This window comes from Lagopus leucura, unplaced genomic scaffold (genome assembly GCF_019238085.1).
Source record: "Lagopus leucura isolate 7727_CA_CO unplaced genomic scaffold, USGS_WTPT01 Super-Scaffold_100002, whole genome shotgun sequence".
NCBI lineage: Eukaryota > Metazoa > Chordata > Aves > Galliformes > Phasianidae > Lagopus > Lagopus leucura.
Window position 1 is genome coordinate 46,996,133 of NW_024962263.1, and position 17,031 is coordinate 47,013,163.

Consider the following 17,031-nt stretch of genomic DNA (forward strand, 5'->3'; position numbering starts at 1 on the left):
CTTTCGTGCAAAATTGTGCAGAGAATTAAGACCCCCTTGAAGAGCTGATGAGCTGAAGTACTCAAGAAGGAAGGTAGGAAAAGGAGACTGAGAACTGAGCTCTCTTCTCTCTCAGCAACTCTGGCGATACATTTACATGCTTTCTGGCATAGGCTTTTTTTTTTTTTTGAACAGAAATTGCATAAAACTGCCCTTGTAGAAGAAGAGGTCCATTGAGGTAGGTGAGTATGTGTATGCAGGCTGTATTTTTAATGAAGCAGACTTATTGGATAATTACTACTTGGGAAAAATCCTTAAATTGTTACTTCCTGTTCAAGGCAGTTTTCACCTCTATGTTTCTCAAAATTTGGAGAAATCCTCTGTAATCCTATCACTGCACTTTGAAGGAATAGCATGAAAGGTGACCACCAGCTTCAGCCCAGTGCTGCACTCCAGGCACACAGCTGGAGTGCTGCCAGATGTGGAGGAATGTGTTGTTTCCATGGGGATCAGTGGCCCGACTGATGCTGGCAAGCTGGGATGAGTAGATATGGCATGATCTGTTCAATATCTCAAAGCTGGAGCAGTTTGCACTGATGTGAAAACAAACATGGGAGGAAGCTTATAGCCCATCTGCCTAGCATTGAGCTGACACAGTCATCAGGGTTGCGCTACCTCTTGTCAGGGCGAGGGCTGTAATTTTCTGCACTCTGCCTTTCACCAGCTGGCTCATTAGCCCTTTGCAACTTGGCTGGAAGGTGGTGCAAACTCAAATGGGTCTCGTCTCAGAGAGCTCTCAGAGTCTTTGCTTCTCACTTGAAAGTTTTAACCTTCTTTATTACAGAGAAGAAAAAAAAAAAAAACTGAAAGTGACCCAAGCTTCAGGTACAAAAGGCAAATATTAAAAGTGAAGTAGGTTTTGCCTTTGAAATTCCTTGCTTCTTAGAGACTGCTGGTGAGTGATGCCCTGGAGCTGGAGAGGATGGCTCCAGAAAGAGATCCCCTTGAGTGTTTAATCAGCCCTTTTCAGTAGTCTGCTGTAGGATGCCGAAACAGAAATCAGTGTTTCTAGTTTTTTTCCCATGCCATAAAGAAGAACCTGTGGGAAGTTCTGGCTGTGTCCTTACACAAAACCAGGATATCCAGTAATTAGTGAGAGATACCTCCAGGGCAAGCTCAAATTTTGCAACACTTCCCAAGGCAGGGAAAATGCCTTGGGCTAGGGCAGTCTTGGGAAGAGAGTGAGTCAGGAAGCTGCTTTTTTTTTGCTTTTTTTTTTTTTTTTTTTTTAAGAGCAGTCTCTATATGCTTGATCAAGACAAAACTTCTGAAGAGTTTGCCAGGATCCAATTCTTCTAGAGCTCGCTACACCCGGGTGAGGCTCCTTCAGCTTCTGGGGTACATGACTGCTCTTTCAGGCTTTTTCTCTGTAACAGGCTGAAGTTTTTGCAGTTCTGAGTGAAAGCTGAGTTTCTGATGACAGCCAGGCCTGCCCAGGGCCAGGGGACTGCCCTGCCCCTCTGCTCTCCGCAGCTTGTTGATGCATGCTGAAGTCTCTAGATTCCCTTGAGGGTATTATGCCACATGTAAGGGGCTTGGCGAATGGGGATGTGGCATAAATACTCCTTGACTTTTTGAACTAAGAGCACCAAATCTGGCTGCCTGAAGTCAGGGTGCAGTGACCTGAGTGAGTTCCCATGGCCTCACAATGGGCAGAGTTGTTGTTTTCAACCTCATCTTGCACAGCTTCACAGGCATATCTTTTCCCCAAAGCTTTCTCCATGCCTGAAATATTTTTTTCCCCCTCAAAAGATGACCGTTCTATCCCAGTTCTCCCTAGGCTGGATGTCTTGGTTTCCTTCCATAGGAGGGCATGTGCACAAACAAATCTTCAGCTGTCACATGTCCACATGTCCGGATTGTGGGGTCACAGATCTCTATGGCAGACCTGTTGTCCTCCATGCAGACAGAAATGGTGAGTATTTGGATATCCTCCATGTGTGTGGATACAATTCAACAGAACTAAAAGAGGGTTCCGTTACCTCCTCTTCTGGTGACCTTTGTTAACTGTTAGGCAACATCACACTTTAGCTCTTGAGAGCTTATAGATCTGGGATGGGATGTCTGGAGAGCCTTGGGATCACTGGCTGCAATGGTCTGCAATGCACCATCATCCTAATGCCCCCACCCTCCAGCCCTACTGAGGTGTTGCCCTCCCCTCTCCCCAGAGGGCATCAGAGATGGAGCAGTTTTCCTGTCCTAGACCCCTCTTGGGATCAAAAGCAAAAAGGAGGAGGAGGACTGTCCCACACAGCTGTAGCTATTTTAAGCTATTAAGCTGTTCTCTCTTGGATGTCTCCTTCAAGATGTGCTTTGCTGTACTGCCAACAAAAGCTTGCTATTGTTAGGCTTCTGCAGCATTGCAACAAACACCGCAAGAAGGAAACACTTCTCAGCAGCCTGACAACCTACATCCCTGCATCTGGGATTTCCCTGCAGGTAGTTTTGGTAATTCCCCCTCCCACTTGCCACACTCTGGGGATCTCCTTGGCACATAATTGTGTCCCAAGCCCTCCAACAAAGCTACATCTTGCAGCACCTCCCACACTGGCTCCCTGGAGCCAGTGGCAATTTGGTGCTGCCCATTGCTTGCAAGCCCTGGGTGTCACAGAGGGGCTCCCTTTGCTCTCTGACTGCAGTTTTCTTCCCAAGCAGGCAGGGATGCCTCTCACAGGGAACTGAAAACAGCCTCCACTCCCCAGGGCGTGGAGCTCTCCTTGCACTCTGCCTGCAGCAGGCTACCCATGGGAAGCAAGTGGCACACTGCAGAGGCTCTGTGTAATTAATGTTGTTTCTCTGCATGAAGGTAGCACTTATTCCCTGATTGATATCTGTGCTGATAAATATATAGGTCCAACAACAACTGGATGAAAAAAGATTTGAGTGGAATCACAGAATGGTATGGGTTGGGAGGGAACCTAAAGCCCACCCAGTCCCACCCCGTGCTGTGGGCAGGGCTGCCACCCAGCAGCTCAGCTACCCAGGGCCCCATCCAACCTGGTCTTGAGCTCCTCCAGGGGCACCACAGCTTCTCTGGGCAGTTGTGCCAGCACCTCACTGCCCTCTGAGTAAAGCATTTCTTCCTCATGTTAAATCTGAAGTCACCTTCTTATAGTTTAAAGGCATTATCCCTTGTCCTATCATTATACTCCCTGAAAAAAGCTCCCTTCTTAACTTTCCTGAAGTCCCCTTTATGAAGATCACTTTAAAAGGTTTCCCCACAGCAACCCCAAATCCTTCAGCCTTAAAAAAAAACCTAACCAACAGCAGGATGTTTTGTTCCCTGACTGAATATGGATCTCAAACTCATGCTCAGCCCCTAACCACAGCCACCCTCTGTCCTGTGACTCCAGGGAGGCCCTCAGTGCCATCCCATAGTCCTTAGCCGGAGCTGGGGAAGGGGTATCTCTGTGTGTTGTTCAGTGAATAGACTTAATGGATGGGTTTTGCTTACAACTCTTGGAGCCCCCCAAGCAGTTTGATTCCTAAATATGGGAGCGAAAATGCAAAAAGTAAGAATGCCTCTGGGGAAAATAAGGGGTTGGGAAATGGCTCAAAATGCGAGCGCAGGATTGCCAAACCCACACGTTCAAAAAGCATGAATCAGATCTCCAGGAATCACAAGACTGGTGGTCTAAATTTCAACTATAAAATCTGGGCAGTTTCCGAAGGGTATTTCCCTCATTGTTTTCAATTGCTCTGGGGTCAGCTGGTGGCAAGGCTCACAGGAAGCCATCCTCCTTGGCACCAGATGCTCGTTCCCACCTCCCAGTGCCCCAGTCTGCATGGCTGCTGTGCTCCCTGTCCCTGCCCTTCCTACTGCTGCCCTGCTTGTGGGCAGGCTGAGCCCTGGCAGATGGGTGGTAAGGAACTGGAGTCTCTAGTTTAGACCCATGGAGCTGAATGAAGCAGAGCCATCTCTTGGAGTAATTCAAACACTTGCACAGGCTGTGCCATGCAATCAAAACAGCACTCCTTGAGATAGGAAGAGCTGCTGATGTTTTGGAAGAGCACAAATGACCAGAGATTGCCCTAGGAAGCCCCACGCCAAGACTAATGTGCCATGCTCCAGGCTATGACAGCCTCTTCCTCCTTCTCAAGAATGAAGGAGCACCACAGCCTTGTTTCTGGATGATGGCAACTTTTGGCCAAATGTTCCATCATGCCCCGGCCATCCCGTCCTCTCTTCAGAAAACCCACCATAATTACACACGTAGTCTGTCCTGCTGCTTTCTGCCCTTGTGAGAGCACACAAGACACTACTGAAGGTATTTTGTCTGGAAGAACACATTAACACCCCTTCCCTAAAGTCACCATGAAAAAAACTAACTAGCGAAGGAACACTCCTATAGTGCTAGGCTGAAATCTCTCCATCTGCTGGAGCACAAGCCCCAGGTGACAAGCAGCCCCCACCCACACCTCCAAACAGGGCTGTGCTGCCAAGAGGCTGCAGCTTCCTCCCTCGGCTGCCTCACTTGAGGGCCTCCAGATGTATCACTGATCTAAACCGTTCTTGCCCAACTCAACCTTGCAGTGTCAGCTTTGCTACAAGTTGTTTCTTGTCCACCCTTCTGGAGTCCCTCAGCCACTGCCAGCGCCATGGTCGGTCCTCACACGTTCTCTGGTCCCATGTCGGTTGCTCAGCTCCAGCTGCTCACACCGCAGGACACACGAAGTGATCCCTTGGGAGATAACTCCCCGTGCAGCACCATGACGCCTTCTCCCCAAGTCAACACACGGCAGTGTTACATCCCGACACTGCACCAGTCACTCTCACCCTGTGGTGTTGCTCCCCTGTCACTCACGCCCCAGCTCACAGTTACAGGAGCAACCCCACAGGGCCTCATAGGTGCGAAGCATGGGGAAATCCCCGTCTGTGTGGCTCCTCCTGAGCTCCCCAGGCAGGCAAATTACCCGTCACTGGGAGAGCATTCTGCAGCTAGAAGGAATTGCATGCAAATAGGCAGAGCAGCCACAGTGTTCCAGCTCTCCCAGCCCTGCTGAGACTGTCTGCAGCCGCTGTGCACCTGCTCCACTGAAGGGTGGAGCTGCTATGGGTAAAACCTCACCGGGCTTTCTCCATCAAAGCTTTGGAGCATATGTAGAGCTGCCCATGGAGGAATGCAGATGACTTCCAAGCCGATGGGCAGAGACAACAACCAGTGGGCAGCGAAACCGCTAATACCTCACAGCAGTGGTAGCTGCTGCAATGGCAGCTGATGAGCTGGTTGGCTTCGAGGGCAGGGATGACTCAAAGCCAGTTGACGTTAGCTGGTGAGCTGTCATGCTGGGCTCAGCAGGGCCTAATTCAGCAATGTCTGCTCCCTGTGCTGGGTGAAAGGAAGAAGGTGTTTTGGTCTCTATGGATGAGCTGAGTTAGTCCATTCTTGCCCTAGGCTGGAGGTCTTGCCAGTAGCACTGCACACTTCCTCGTGTGGCACAACAATCTGGTGTGGGGTTGTCCCGGCCCAGAGGACTGAGCATATTAGCCTATCCTGCTGTATCAAAGTCTGTATCAAAGAAGAAATGAGAATAGTGCATACATACACGGCCAACAGCACCTTGTAAACATGCCCACTTGCCTCTCTCTGGTAGATACTCTCATTTGCCGATATGAATATACAGCTCTGCTTCCACACTCACTAGCAGAGACGCACCATGTGTGCAGCACAGAAGCAGCATGCACGGTGAGCCCAGAGCATGCAAAGATCAAAGCAAATGTGCAGCCACAGCCCGGGGGGCAGCCCCAACCGCACCCAGAGAAGCTCTCGCTCTGCTCCTCCCAGTCTCTTGCATACCGCACCTAACTGAGGGGAAGGAGGCCAGCAGAGCCTTTTCAGTGCTCGCTGGGATCATGCTTGGTATCTCAGCCTGCACTCTTGGTTGGATCGAGGTGATGAAACCTTTAGCTTCAGTGCAGTGTCTCCAGAGAAGGAATTTTAGCCTTCTCTTCATGTGCAATCCATAGCTGGCCATTGTGGCCCTCTGCTGCTTCCTACCACAGAGCAGCCTGTGTGGGACGTGCTTTCTGGCAGACCTGCCACTTGTAGCCTTCTGGGCACTGGGCATACTTTTGGCTGCAGGGATGAGGGCCACCTTGCTCCACGACAAAGCCATCACCACCTGTCCAGTTCCTGAATATGGATTTCCTCTTCCTGCTGCTGCCAGCACTCCAGCTGACAAACCATTCCCCTCGCCCCTTGTACACTTCTCCCAGCTGCTTCTCCCCCTGGAGTTGCCTACTCACAACTGCCATTTTGGGACTCAGAATGTCAGTCCGTGAGTGGTGAGTGAATAACTTTACTGATCTCGAGCTCTCCATCAAGTTCTTCAGTGTGTGCAGGCTGTGAAGAGCTGTTTATGTGAAGCAACACCTATCCGGTTTTGCTACGTGTGCCATCAGCCTCTCCTCCTTTGAAGGATGGGGATTTCCCACCCTCTACTGCTAACCTCCACTGCACAGGGCTCCTTTGGTCTAGGCCAGATGGCCTTGGAGGGGATGGCTCTGTTCTCCATTTCTGAATACCGCTGACTCTTTGAAAGATTGGGTTTGCTGCTCTCTCCTTGGCTTCGGAGCTGCAGCTCTTACCCAGCTAAATTCAGCTGGGGGAATTCCACCTGTAAGACGTGCAAGTAAGGGCAAAGACATCCTCTGCTTTGTCCCTGTCAAGTTTCTGCTCCCCAAGGCCTTGCTTTCTCTGCTGGTAGCTCCTACATGCAGCAGCAAGTCTGCTCCCCATGTGTTTCGCTGCAGCAGAAATGCCCACACATTTTTTCCATTGTGAACCTGGCTACATCTCTGCCAGCTCACGAAACAGGCTATTGTTAAGTAATTGTTTGAGTCATCAGCCGAGCCCACACCCAAGCAGGCTCTTTAGATTTGACATATGGAGGATTCACTACTGTTAGCATGGCTCTAGGGTACTCTGCCTCCTGCCTTGGCCAGGACAGGGACAACCGGTGCCCTGAGATACTCCATTCCCATGGCCTTCCTCGGGTCCCTGCTCCCAGCCACCACGAAGCCTTTTCTGGAAGAACAGAGGCTTAATGCAATGCAGAAAAGCTGCCAGACTGCCCCATGTGGGAGCTTTTTCTTCCCTCCCACCGGTACCTTGCCTTTGCTTCCTGATGTTGCCATCTATCAAGGGTCTCTCACATGCCTTCCCTGTCCCCACCGTCATTACCATGTGGCACAGAGCAAACATCAGAGCTTCTTCCATGGCCAGTGCCAATGCCTCTTGCTGAACCCTGTGTGACGTGTGGGATTGGTAGTCCAATTTGAGTTTGGCACAGTTGCTACTCCCCGACTCCAGCAATTAGAGGAGTGCATGACGGGGCTCTGATTTCTTGTATGGTCATTCTGGCTGACACCACCCTTTTTACCACCTCTTTACATACTCAGACAAAGTGCTCGGCACATTTTCAGAAGAGGGAAGATTAAAAACCCAACCAAGAAAAAAAACAAAAAACACAACACAACAAAAAACAGAAAAAAAAAACAAAGTGAATTACTGAAGTTTATAAGGCTAATACTTTATAGGGCTAGCATGCACAGGCCTGAGGCCTTCCAGATAATATAATCTAATACTTGGAGATCCCCTGATGAAAGGCACTATATATGCAAAGTGCTTTATAAACATTAATTAGCTAATGTTGAAAATTTTGCCTGGGGCAGAAAAAGAGTAAAAAAATACCAAAAATCCCCCTTCTCTGCCTCCTTCCAGTCCCTAACTATTCGAAGTTAATGATTCTCTATGTGCAAACTTAGAGCACATTTTAATTTCTGTTTACTTCTGGAGAGATGGAAGTGCTTTTATACACTTTATGTTTCTGCAAGCACTGCTAACATGGCTGCTTCCTGTATCTTCTGGTTTAAGTTTTGTGGATCAAGACACCTCAACACCTACAGCACGATCTTTACCACAGTGTTTGTAATAAAACTGCCCAAGCTCTGCCATCAGTTTCAGCTCATCCCTTTCATTCTGTAATCACCACCCAACCAGACTGTGTGTGAATGTCCTTCTGACAGTAGCTTCACCTTAGGCCACCTCCCCAAACCTTGGGGACTCAAGTGCAGGGCAGCTGCTATCAGTGTCATCACACCACCCATGTATGCACCTAGGGCAAGAGGCAAAGCAATAAACTTGTTAGTTATTGCGAAAGAAGGGAAATAAGGAGATCTGAAGGGAAAAATTGTCTGTTGTGTGCAGGTTGAGTTTTTTACAGTAAGGATGATGAGGCACTGGAGCAGGTTGCCCAGAGAGTTGGTGGGGGCCCCATCCCTGGAGACACTCGGGGTCAGGTTCGATGTGGCTCTGAGCAACCTGAATGAGCTGTAGGTGTCCTTGTTCATCGCAGGGGAGTTGGCCCAGATGAATTCTAAGGGTCCCTTCCAACTCAGATGATTCTGTGATTCTATGAGGCTGTGTTTCAAAGTAGTTCATGCAAAAATGTTCATGTTAAAAGTTGAACTTTTAATGATGTTTCCAGTAAGAAGAATATTTAATGATCCTTGCTGGAGAAGCATTTAGTTTCTAGATAACACCTTTGGAAGTTTTCAAAGTTGGTTGGATGGGGCTTTGAGCAACCTGATCTAGTGAAGGTTGCCCTTCCCATGGCAGGGGGTTTGGACTGTGATGTTCAGTGTTTCTTGCAATCCCACTGGGAGTTTTGCACCCACTTGAGTGAGTCAGCATCAAGGGATGAGACCCTTGGTGAAGTGCCACCACTTCCCTCAGCCTGAGACATGGTAACCCATATGAGCAAACTCCTGATGTGAGGCAGCGCAAATAACCCCTGGCAGTGCAACCATTCCTGAGAAGTGGTGAAAGCTGACTTCAAAACACGCGTCCCCAGCACAGAAGCAGGCACTGAGCCAGGGCAGCACCTGCAGCAGAGCTCAGTGCTGGTGCGGCTACCAGCCCAGGCTCAGCCCTGCCAAACTTGTCTGGGAAAGGAGAAAGAAATGCTGTAACAGTAGTGCTGCCCTGACCCTCATTGTGCCTGGGCTGTGACAGCTACCACAGCAGAGTTGGTTGAAGTAGACAGGGTGAGGAAGACAACTTCAGCCAGCTTGGCCAATGGGCCACTGTTATCCTGCTCCTTCCTGTGAGCTGTCACTTTCTCTTGCTCACACACTTCTGCTCTTACAGAGTTACAAAGGGGCGCTGGTTCTTTAGTGCTAATACGATGAGGATCTCACCTACAGAGACTTGCGGGTAGAAGGTGAGGTGATGGCTACCTGAGCAGGAGGAGGGGAGGGCCCAAGAGTGAGTCAGGAGCATATCTGAGGATGGCCCCAGACCTTGGTGGCCGGCTCCTTTCCACTGGTACAATTATGGTCACATGCAGTGCTGTGACTGTGGAGCTGCTGGAGAGCTCTGACAGAGACAGGGAAGCTGAGCTCCTGCATATGTCTGCTACCCAGGCCAACCTTTCAAGGGCTGCTGTTCCCAAGGCTTTCCACTGCCGGGGCTCAGCTCCTCTCCTTTAGAGAAGAGATATCAAACTTCAAGGCTTTGAGAAGCCTTGGATAATGCGTTTAGATCTCGCTCTCAGGTTGCCCTGCATGGAGTCAGGAGTTGAACTCGATGTTCCTTATGGGTCCCTTCCTATCCAGGATATAGAATCATAGATTCATAGAATGGTTTGGTTTGGAAGAGACCTGTAAGATCATCTCGTTCTAACCCCTCTGCTATAGGCCAATCTCCCTCTAGACCAGGTTGCTCAAAGCCCTGTCCAACCTGGCCTTGAATGCTTCCAAGGAGGAGGGTATATTAGCATCATATTCTACGATGCTATGATCCTCATGGGTCCCTTCCAACTCAGGATATTCTGTATGTCTGGTTTGAGCAGCGTTATGCTCGACAGCTACAATGGCTGAGCCATAAGCCCCATGGGTCTCTTCAGCCTTAAAGAGAAGCCCTCTTTGTATCAATGACAGCTATCGATGAAGCCTTTCAAGGAGCTGCATAGCTTTGCCCTTGTCCAGTCCAACCTTTACAACCTCTGCGCATGTTGCCACACATCCAACCCCATCCAAGCATCCACTGCAGCAAGTCTTCTTGGGGATTTGTCAATACAGGAATGTGAGATCAAGCTTGCAAAGAGCAGTCACTTACTTACATAGGTATCTTCTTCAGATGTACCTGAATGAGCTACGCTGTGCTTTCATCTCCCACAGTTAAGGATGTTTAATTTTAATCCCATGTCAAAGGGGAGAAAAAAACCTGTACTGAAGTTCTGATAAATAAACCATGCCACCAAATGCTCAGATGAGCACATACTTGCTGGAAGCGGTGCAGAAAAGCCGCCTTCCAGCATTGCAGGCTGTTAAAACACCCCTTCAAATAGATGCTATTATAAGCTGGTGGTACACCAGTGCTGTTGTATTGACTTCAGATCGTAAAGCTTTTGCCATTCTGAGTGCATGCAATGCCGAGGAGGAAGAAAAACATGAAGCATTTAGAAGTTTTAGATGTTCAGCTTGAGAACTCATGAAGAGCTGTGGTTTTCAGGAGCCATTCAGCATCTGCTCTCACAGTCCGACTGCTCTGACTGGTCTGAGGTGCTTTGTGCTGGGCACCCATCAAGTCAGCCACCAACATCTGGAAAGCCACGATCAAAGCTGGAGATGGGGCAAGCTGGCTGCACTGCTGCTGCTGTTGAAGTTATTGATTTCCACCTCTTCTGCTTTTAAATTACTTTGCAGCATTATTGGCTCTCCGGCAGAAAACTGGAAGTTTCAAAAGTGAGAGGAGTCATTTGTAGTGCAGCAGGTGACAACCTGATTTTCCTGATTTCAGGACCCTCGTCAGGCTTCCATGACAGCCAGGTTCTGCCAATGTTACCAAAGCCTCCAGTCTGTGCCGCAGCGGAGTGTTTGCAATATGTATTAGGACCAAAGCTGTCTACCACCCACTGATGAGCTTTTATGTGTAAAACGTCCCTTTCCCTCTGTGTGCTGAAGCAGACACAGGTTTGTTGCTTTGATAGTAATATGAAAAACCTTAACTTTGCTTCAGGATATTTGTAACCAAAACACACGGAATTATTACACTATAAAGTCTGTTTCACTGGGTTTTGCTGATATGACAGGGTAAAAATTAAAAAAAAAAAAGAAAAAAGAAAAAAGAAAAAAGAAAAAAGGAAGAAAAGGAAGGTTAATACAATAAAGAAAAAAAGACAGATGGGTACACTGAACACAGTTCAGATCTACAGCACTATATTGCCCCAGCAATGCCGCCAATTCAATTTAAATCCTAAGGAAAAAGCTAATGCTATTGAAGCACTGCAAATTAACAGCAGAATGTACATCACCTCTCCAAGACAACGAGCACATCAAACACCTCTGCTGCTATGTGCGCAGACGGAGCAGGGGAAAAGTAGCATAAAAGTGAAATGGTTTCTCTTCCCCTGCCACGCCGGAGGCAAGTGCCAACTCTTGCTGCTGTAAACTGTAGGGCAAGGCAATGTGAGCAGTTCTGGAAAGAAAACGAATACCACATAGCAGGAGGCAGAATGAGACAGAGGTATTTTTAATTGATGCTAGACGAACGTAAATACTTGAAGCTGGCGTTAAGCAGCGCAGCACTTTTTCTCCCCATGCCAGGTACCCATTTATCTGGGCTCATAACCAAAGGCCAACATGACATCAGAAGCCCTGTGGTGTTTTGCCTTCGGGCAATAGCCGGTAAAACTGGTTTCATCTGGCAGATGAGAGTGTGAGCTGAGGTAATTGGTGTGTTCTTTTCTGCCTCAGATTCCTTATCTCATCCTGAATATTCCCATAACCTCCCTTTTTCCAGCCCTTTTGTTTCTCAACAAAAAAAATATTTACATTGAAATAAACATTGAGAGCCTCCAGATTGCATCAGGGCAGACACAGGTGCTGGCAGCCCCAGGAGCAATGAGCAAGCACAGTGGCAATCGTGGAAGAGGAGAGCTGGAAACAGGGCTCTTTCTGATGGGATGTCATACAGAGAAGAAGAGGTTTGGACAGACACCATTTGACAAAGGAGCGTAGCGCAAACAAACACCTGCCATTCCATTTTTCTTTCACTCTACAGGTTTGTTTGGATTATTTTCCTATATTTTTCACAACTGAAGGATAAAACCCATATGAATGTGATGGCAGTGTCATGAGGGAGTCTTTCTGTCTACAATCCAAGGCTGGAAGCAGCCATGGCTGCCTATTTCTGGAGCTGCAGGAGCGGTGTTTGCCACGAGTTGTGCAGGTGTTGAGAGGGCTTCCTGCAGGCATCCCCACACCAACCCTTGCTGAGAAGAGCACTCACAGAGCAAAGTCTGCTTATATAAGAATGGCAGTGAACACATATTATGGATTTTTGTTTAACGGGCTCTGTGAGTGAGGAGCATCACCTGCCATTGCTTTTGAGTTGGCCACAGCACATCCACAGGATTCACACTGTGGGGCAGCCCCATCTCCAGACAACATGGGAGTGTGCCATGTAGATCGATGGGATATATACTTCTAGCTTGCCAGGAACACGTGGTCATCTAAGAGCTGTCCCTGGAAATGAGTTGAAAGGGAAAAAAAGATTTTCTTTTCCTTCTTTCCAAGCATACTACTGATAGATAAAAATGTAGCACAAGGACTGCACGTGATGCCTAGCAAAGAAAGACTTGCCAGAGGTGAAGTCCCTGCTCTGACATGCTGCATCTGTAACCTAAGGAAAAGTGCCTTGCTTTTCAAAACGCTTGTCCTTTCTACCTACGCATCCAGCTGAAGCTGCAGGGTATTGGAAGCATGGAGGAGCCTGGGAAGTCTGGCCATGTACAACTCCAGAAAATTAGTTTTAGCCTCTCCTATTGGAACATTTTTGATGCTTTTCCCCAGCTGCTATGGAAATCACTGGTGAGGTTTCCCACTGAAGCTGAACTGGATCCCAAGTCTGTCAACCCTAGCCTAGATGAAGAAGGAGAAGAAAAAGCTGAAGATGATAGAAAAGGGAGACTTTAACTTGCCAAGCAAGGCTAAAACACAAATCTAGTGGTTATGTTAAACAGTCCAAATGAAAATTATCCAAATGTAAAGGATTATAGGAGAAGAAAGAAAACAGACAACTAGAAGGAGATGATGAAAAATGGGTTAAGGGAGGAGGAAGATATAAAAGGTGGGAAAGTGAATGGGAAAATCCAGTCTGGGATCAGGGAGAGTCTGAAGAAGATGTGAAAAGAGAAGAGTGGAGGAACACTGGTGTGTAAATGTGGCAGAAACACAGGAGCTGCTGGGGTTGGGGATGGAGGGGACAGACTTGGACTTTGACATCAGGGTCTGAACCTCAACAGCAATTTAAGGAGACTCCCCCAGGGGAGTTAAACAACTCTTTCAGCTGTTCATGGCCTCCTGATAGAAGAAGACAGTTGTAATGGGGAAGGGAAGGTAGTTGGGTGTCCCTTTGTCCTACCCATCCTGCCAGACATGCCCTAGGGACTGAGCCCAGGGGGATACTGCAGGATCCTCTTTTTTTTCTTTTGTCTTTTTCTGAGGAATTGTGTGGCTTCCTACTGGACAGTCAGGACAGGCCCAAGTGTCTCCTTTGTCACATCCCCTTTGCCTCAACGCACCTCCCTCCTCTTTTGATACCTGCGAATAGGGGTACCCTTGTTCTAGGGGCTTTGGAGCTGATACAGTGTGCCATTCCTGTGCCCCTGCCATGGCATGTATTCATCTAGCAGCAAGCAACTTGAGAGGTTCCTGAGCCAACCTAAGAGGTGCCATGGACCCAGACAATCATGACCAGGCACAGAATAGGACTCTGTCACCAGGTTCTGAACCAAGCCCATGAGTATGAAGTTGGGAATGTGGTTTTGGCCTCTCCTACTCTTGCTGTCCTCTCTCCTCTGCTTGGGGACGTTTGGCCTTCCTGCTTGGCCATGGCCTACTTGGCAAGAAGCTATCTTCTCTCCCAGTGCCCTCTCCCTGGGCTGGAATGCCCGCCAACAACAGCAGTCTTGGGGACTAGAGGAGGCAAGTGCCTCACGTTCTGGAAGCATGTTTTGGCCTTCTAAGAATGATGAAATGAGGCAGCTGTCCATTGTGGACAATTTAGTTTAATGTGATACTGAATTTGTCTGTTTAATACACCCAGATGCTCCAGCAGTAAGTGCATTACAAAATTCTTCAATAAATAATGGAGATGGGAATAATTTTTTCATTGTTTTCTTTTTTAATGAAAATGGCAAAAACAGTAATTTGCTACAGTACATCTGCATCAGTTATTTAACGTGACATCTTGCTGTAGTAATAATCCATCAGCATCCAGCATTACATATGGATTCATAAAAAGGTTTATGTGTGTGTTGGTGCATTTGCTGCCTGCCAAACCAATTACATACATTTTACCATAAATTATACATATTGAACTGGGAACCTGCTGTGTTAATTGCTCACATTTTTATAGGGGAAAATGTGGTCATGGAGCAATTTTTCTTTTTAAACATATTGAGAACAAGGCAGAAGAAGATGCTATGTCTTCAGTTTTCAAAGCTGAGAAATCAATATTTAGCCTGACAGTTCACCATCATTAAAACAAACAAAAAGCTCAGCAAAAACAAACACTTGGAGAAGCTTCCCTTGGTGTCTTCTCTCCTCTCTTTCCTTTAGGCACCCATGTGTTTGCTTGGGGAAGTATGAAAATACATGCACAGTTGTACTGCAACTGTTCCACTGAAATGAAGACTGAACTTCTAACGTATCAACATTAAGGACCGTTTCATTGCCTTCCCATGTTGGGTTCCCACAAAAGACCTTTGAGGAGCACTGGGTCGATCTTTCTTAGTGTTCTGCTGATCAACTTGCCCATTCTTCAGGAACAATGCCATGTAATTACGAGCCACAGCTTGGCTGTTCACAGATGTTCTGTGAGTAATTCTTTAAATATAGTTTATTACATCAAGCTCAGCACTGGAGCCCGATGGCTTTCAACCCCTGGTAGGACTGAATCCCCATACAGTTCCCTTCTGAATAAAAATGTAAAAGAATGAAGTGGTCTCACTTGTAAAAGACACAAGAACTTCTGATGAGCCAGAAACAAATGGCGTAACTTTAGACAGTTGGAAGGAGAAATGAATTTGTGTCCTCTTTGGATCACTATATATGGAAAGAAGCATGGAAGATGTTTTGCTGCTATTTTTTATGTTTGACATAACACAATATTGTGTTCAGGGAGTCAAGAAGTACAACAGTTACAGTTACATAAAGGAGGCTGAAAAGCGGACTCATTTTTCCAATCACTCACAAGGTTCTTGTTTTATTTATCCCTGTTTAATGAGAGTTGTCTGTTGTTGCTTCTCCTGCAGAAGAATAACATCCAAGGCACTTCCCAAAGGAAACTTTTAGTCAGGCTCTGCCTCACTCGCTCTCTCAAAACACAATTAAATTTCAAGGTAAGGGACTGGATGACCAGACAGAGTATATTCATGTATTAAGAAAAGTTAGGTATAAATAAAGGTTTTTCTGGAGGGAAAATAAAAAAAACTTTTTAACATTAAACTGTTTCAATTTTTTTTTGTGTGTGTACTTGCTTACAGTATGTATGATGTGTTGAACAAGAAAGAATGAAGGGAAGGCCAGGTAAGAAACTGATGTTGTAGTTTAGAAAGTTGAAAGATATGGATTTCATGGATGGACTGTTTGATAGACAAGAAATTGGTTACAAGATCGTACTCAGAGAGCAGTAGTCAATGTCTGAATATTCTGATGGAGATCAGTGACAAGTGGTGTCTCTCAGAGGTCGGTACTGAGATAACTGCTCTTTAACATCTTCATCAGTTACACTGACTGTGGAATTGAATGCATTCTCAGCAACTTGGCAGATGACACCATGCTGTGTGGTGCAGTTGACACCCAAGGGACAGGATGTCATCCAGAGGGGCCTAGAGAGGCTAGAGCAGTAGGCCCAGATGTACCTCAATGAGATTCAACAAAGCCAAGTGCAAGGTCTTGCACTTGGGTCATGGTAACCCCAGCTATCAGTACAAGCTGAGGGATGTAAGGATGTAGCACAGCACTGCCAAAAAGGATCTGGGGGTACTGGTGGGTGGCAAGCTGGATATGAGCCAGCAATGTGACCTCCCAGCCCAGAAAGCCAACTGTATCCTGGGCTGCATCAAAAGGAGCATGGCCAGCAGGGCAAGGGAGGTGATCCTGCCCCTCTGTTCTGTGCTGGTGAGATCTCACCTGGAGGACTGCATCCAGATGTGGAGTCCTCTGTACAGGAGAGACATGGAGCTGTTGGAGCACATTTCAGAGGAGGGCCACAAAAATAAAGCAAGGGATGGAACAGCTCGCCTGTGAGACAGGCTGAGAGAGCTGGGGTCTGGAGAAGAGAAGGTGACCTAAGAGCAGCCTTTCAGTATCCAAATGGGGGCTCTAAGAAAGAAGTCGGACTCTTTAGCATGGTCTACTGTGATTAGAACAAGGGGAGATGGTTTCAAACTAAAACAGGGAGATTTAGGTTGGCTGTAAGGAAGAAAGTTTCTATAAAAGGGTGATGAAGCACTGGACGAGGTTGTCCAGAGAGGTGGTGGATGCCCCATCCCTGGAGACACTCAAGGTCAGGCTGGATGGAGCTGTGAGCAACCTAATCTAATTGTAGGTGTCCCTGTTCATTGCAGGGGAGTTGGACCAGATGGCTTTTAAGGGTCCCTTCCAATTCAAATGATTCTGTGATTCTATGGTTAATGCACTAATGTTGGAAGAAGGAGATAATGAGAACACTGTTACAAAATAGACTTTTTCAGATTGTCTTTTCTTTCTTCGCTCTACACTGAGTGGCTGTCCAGGTTTTGCTTTTGTGTGCTTTCCCAGTAACAGATGTAGCTGTTTCATCTTTGAACAAAGCAATAAGGAGCATTTCCTCCTCTATGCATTGTCACTCAAATTACTGCCCTTCTCCCTCTGTGCCTTGCTGTGTGAAAAGTTCATGCTGATCAATTTTTCTGACGAGCATCTTACTTGCCCTTATC